We start from the raw sequence: 5692 nt of genomic DNA, 5'->3' as shown, positions 1-5692 counted from the left end.
CGCCATTTTGTAACTTTTGGGGGCTTCCGTTTCTACGCAGTGCATATTTCGGTAAAAATTACACCTTATCATTATTCTATAGGTCCATATGGTTAAAATGATACCCTACTTATATAGGTTTGATTTTGTCGCACTTCTGGAAAAAATCATAACTACATGCAGGAAAATTTATACGTTTAAAAATGTCATCTTCTGACCCCTATAACTTTTTTATTTTTCCACGTACGGGGCGGTATGAGGACTCATTTTTTGCGCCGTGATCTGAAGTTTTTATTGGTATGATTTTTGTTTTGATCTGACTTTTTGATCACTTTTTATTCATTTTTTAATGTTATAAAAAGTTACCAAAATACGCTTTTTTGGACTTTGGAATTTTTTTGCGCGTACGCCATTGACCGTACGGCTTAATTAATGATATATTTTTATAGTTCGGACATTTACGCACGCGGCAATACCACATATGTTTATTTTTTTTTTTTTTTACACTGTTTTATTTTTTTTTATGGGAAAAGGGGGGTGATTCAAACTTTTATTAGGGAAGGGGTTAAATGACCTTTATTAACACTTTTTTTTTACTTTTTTTTTGCAGTGTTATAGGTCCCATAGGGACCTATAACACTGCCCACACTGATCTCTCATCCTGATCACAGGCGTGTATTAACACGCCTGTGATCAGCATTATCGGCGCTTCACTGCTCCTGCCTGGATCTCAGGCACGGAGCAGTCATTCGTCGATCGGACACCGAGGAGGCAGGTAAGAGCCCTCCCGGTGTCCGATCAGCTGTTCGGGACGCCGCGATTTCACCGCGGCGGTCCCGAACAGCCCGACTGAGCAGCCGGGATACTTTCAGTTTCACTTTAGAAGCGGCGGTCAGCTTTGACAGCCGCTTCTAAAGGGTTAATACTGCACATCGCCGCGATCGGCGATGTGTGGTATTAGCCGCGGGTCCCGGCCGTTGATTAGCGCCGGGACCAACGCGATATGATGCGGGATCGCGGCGCGATCCCGCTTCATATCGCGGGAGCCGGCGCAGGACGTAAATATACGTCCTGCGTCGTTAAGGGGTTAAAGGGGTAATCCGCCAAAGGATAGGGGAAAAGATATCTGATCACAGGAGTCCCGCTGCTGGGGACCCCCGTGATCTCGGCTGCAGCACCCCAGACATCTGGTGCACGGAACGAACTTCGCTCCATGCCAGATGACTGGTGATGCGGGGCGGAGGCTTGGGGCGTCACGCCATGCCTCGCTCTTGATGTCACGCCCATGCCCCCGAAATGCAAGTCTATGGGAGGGAGCATGAGGGAGCATGCCCCCTCCCATAGACTTTCATTGAGGAGGTGTGGCCGTGACATCACAAGCGGCGGGACAACCACGATCGACATCTTATTCCCTATCCTTTGGATAGGGGATAAGATGTCTAGGGGTGGAGTATCCCTTTAAATTGTCTAACTTGTTTCCACCAGAAATATCTTCTCTGTGACAAAGAAGTAAAATAATCTAAAAGCTGCGGGTAAATGTAACTATTGTCCTACATTAAGGAGCAATAAAGAAAGGCTGTGGTGATGAATTCATACACTGAGGATAACCAGAGACTCTTATATAAGCACTTCAATCAGACGCCCCAATCAATAACACGATAGAAGCCAGTACCTTATTATCTCAAGCAAATCAATAGTATAAGTAATTCTGCAATGACACTTATGTATGAAATATTACAAAGTGCGTGTGGATTCTAGTCACTGTGGCATGATCACAAATCCTGGTGTTACCAGGGTCTTAGACCATAAAAGATAGACATGTCTCTTCCATAAACAAATAGTGACAAGTTAAGCATACAAATACATGACAGCAAAACAACTGTATTCAGACCATGCATTTTGTGGTCGATCTATGTACATATATGTGTATGTATATATATATATATATATATATATATATATATTACACACCGTATTTATCGGGGTATACCGCCCACCCTCATTTTACCAAGGATATTTGAGTAAAAAAAGTTTTTTACCCACATATCCTTGGTAAAATGAGGGTGCGTGTGTGTGCGTGTGTATACCCCGATACACTGTTTCTTACCCCGCAGAAGCCCCCAGGAAAGGCAGGGGGAGAGAGGCCGTCGCTGCCCGCTTCTCTACCCCTGCCTTTCCTGGGGTCTAGAGCCCTGCGGCCGCCGCTTCTCTCCCCCTGGCTATCGGCGCCGCTGCCCCTTCTCTCCCCCTGTCTATCGTTGTCTCTGCCCCGTTGCCTCCCCCATCCCCGGTTGTATAATTACCTGTTGCCGGGGTCGGGTCCGCGCTGCTTCAGGCCTCCAGTGTGGCGTCCCCTGAATCGTTGCTATGCGCTGCGAGACGCAATGACGAGTGACACCAATCGTCATTGCGCCGCGCCGTGCAGCGCATAGCAACGATTCAGGGGACGCCACACCGGAGGCCTGAAGCAGCGCGGACCCGACCCCGGCAACAGGTAATAATACAACCGTGGATGGGAGAGGCAACAGGGCAGCGGCGCCGGCAATGGGTGCCGCTGCCCCTTCTCTCCCCTTGTCTGTCGGCGCCACTGCCCCATTGCCGGCGCTGCTTCTCTCCCCGTGGCTGACGGCGCCGGCAATGAGGCAGTGGCACCGATAGCCAGGGGGAGAGAAGGGGCAGCAGCACCGATAGACAGGGCGAGAGAAGGGGCAGTAGCACCGATAGACAGGGGGAGAGAAGGGGCAGCGGCGCCGATAGCAGGGGGAGAGAAGCGGCGGCAGCAGGGACCCCAGGACAGGCAGGGGCAGAGAAGCCAGCAGCGGCAGCGGTCTCTGCACCTGAAAAAGCTGCTGCAGTTAATTGATTTAAAGCGCCCGCTTTAAATAATTGAACTGCAGCGGCTTATCGGCGTATAACACGCAGGTAGACTTTAGGCTAAACATTTTAGCCTAAAAAATACGTGTTATACGCCGATAAATACGGTATATATACATATATAGTGATCAACCCTTGAAAAACCCCTGAAACATATGTCAGAGATGGTGGTGGCATTGTGTAATGGGTAAGCTACCATGTGGGCAGACCCAAGACTGTTATTGAGCATTGGGAATGTTTCTCTTGGGCATCTTAGAACCAGCGTTTATTTTAGTAGGCACTACGTAGTGATCATATACACATTTCATATGCAATTCCCCACAACTTTTTTGGATTCTTGTGCACGTAATCGCATGTAGTTGTTCTTATACTTTTTTCTTAAGGTTTTATGCAATAGTTAGTCTCTTGTGTCTCTTTGGTATAATATATATAGGGGGAGCTTCATTTCTTTACACTTACTCTGGGTAAACTGAACTTTTGGTTATAATTAGTATTTTGACCATGCCTTTTATGGTTAATCTCTGTCTATATAAGTATCTAAATATATTTTGAACATTAACCTCTTAAGGACCCATGACGTATGCGTACATCATGAGTCCCGATCCTGCGATATAACGCGGGGTCACACGGTGACCCCGCATCATATCGCGGCGGGCCCGGTGTCATAGTGAAGCCGGGACCCGCCTCTAATAGCGCGCGGCACTGACTGCGCGCTATGAACCCTTTAGCCGCGCGCTCAAAGCTGAGCCGCGCGGCTAAAAACAAAAGTAAAAGTGCCCGGCTAGCTCAGGGAGCTGTTCGGGATCGCCGCGGTATAATCGCGGCATCCCGAACAGCTGTAGCACAGGAGGAGGTCTTCTTACCTTCTCCTGTGCTGTCCGATCGCCGAATGAATGCTTCAAGCCTGAGATCCAGGCTTGAGTATTCAATCGCCGAAAACACTGATTGATCCATTCCTATGGAGATGGATCAATCAGTGTAAAAGATCAGTACATGCAATGTTATAGCCCCCTATAGGAGCTATAATATTGCATAAGAAAAGTGTAAAAAAATCATTAACCCTTTCAATTATCCCTTTCCCTAATAAAAGTTTGAATCACCCGGAATTTCCAAAAATAAAAAAAACATTATGTAAATAATAAAAATAAACATATGTGGTATCGCCGCGTGCGCAAATGTCCGAATTATAAAAATATACCGCTTTTTAAAGCGCTCATTCAATGACGTACGTGCAAAAAAATTCCAAAGTCCAAAATAGCGCATTTTTGATCACTTTTTATACCACAAAAAAGTGAATAAAAAGTGATCAAAAAGTCTAATCAGAACAAAAATGGTACCGCTAAAAACTTCAGATGACGGCGCAAAAAATGAGTCCCCAAAGCGCCCTGAACACAGAAAAATAAAAAAGTTATAGGGGTCAAAAGATTACCATTTTAAACGTATAAATTTTCCTGCATGTATTCATGATTTTTTTCGGAAGTGATACAAATTCAAACCTATACAAGTAGGGTATGATTTTAACCGTATGGACCTACAGAATAATGATAAGGTATCATTTTTGACAAAAAATGTACTGCGTAAAAACAGAAGCCCCCAAAACTTACAAAATAGTGTTTTTTCATCAATTTTGTCGCACATTGATTTTTTTCCCCGTTTCACCGTAGATTTTTGGGAAAAATGACTAATGTCACTACAAAGTAGAATTAGTGACGCAAAAATTAAGCCAATATGTATAATTTTAGGTGAAAATTTTTAAGAGTTATGATTTTTTAAAGTTAAGGAGGAAAAATTGAAAATGAAAAAACGGAAAAAGCCCGGGTCCTTAAGGGGTTAAAATGCCCAATAGACATCTTACTAGGGATTAGGTAACACGCATTACTAACAAAGATGTTTTACTTTAAAGGGGTTCTCCACCATAAGGTGATTTTAGTACTTATCTGCCAGACAGTAATGGACATGCTTAGGCTGGGTTCACACCACGTTTTTAAAATACGGTAACCGTATACGGTTTTCCGCAAAAAAACGTATACGACCGTATACGAAACCGTATGCATAGAGAATGCATTGTAAACTGTATTCCAAATGTTGTGTACGGTTGTATCCGTTTTGCCTCAGATACGGTTTTGCCGATTTTTCAACCGTAGGCAAAAACGCTGTCAACCACGTTTTTGCCTCCGGTTGGAAAACCGGATGTGAACCGTATGCGGTTCTGTTAACATTATTGTCTATGAGAACCGTACACAGAATTTCAGAATACGGTTGCACACGGTTTTTCTAATCCGTTTTTGGAGTTGACACATGCGCAGATTGGAATTTCAATAGAACAATAGTAACTTTATTAAATTGCTGGAAAACTAATTCCAACAAAATAGCAAAACCGTTGGCAGAAACTGATGCAAACGAATAGAACCGTACGGGGAAAAAACGTATACGTTTTAATTTGGAGGCATATGGTTTTTGCCATACGTTTTTTAGTGGAAAACCGTATACGGTAACCGTATTTGAAAAACATGGTGTGAACCCAGCCTTAGGAAGGATCTGCACTTGTCTTGGAGCTAAATGGCTATGTTGTGAGATTACCATTACTCTGCAGCTTTTTTTGTGAAATGGCTATTTCCTTATTAGGCTAGGTCTCCACTAAGCGTTTTTTTTTTTTTTGCAAAAACGCCAATAAAAACGCCTATTCTGCCGCATGGCGTTTTTTTTTTTTGTGAAAAAACGCTGCGGCCAGATGTTAGCTGCGAATCAATAGGGAACTGCAAAGTGCCATACCCACTTGGCGTTTTTCAGTTTGGCGTTTTTTAAATCTTCTAAATCTTTTTGGTGTTTTTCAGCTATT

The sequence above is a fragment of the Hyla sarda genome, chromosome 6, assembly GCF_029499605.1.
Source record: "Hyla sarda isolate aHylSar1 chromosome 6, aHylSar1.hap1, whole genome shotgun sequence".
Lineage (NCBI taxonomy): Eukaryota > Metazoa > Chordata > Amphibia > Anura > Hylidae > Hyla > Hyla sarda.
Note: the sequence above shows the minus strand (reverse complement) of the source record.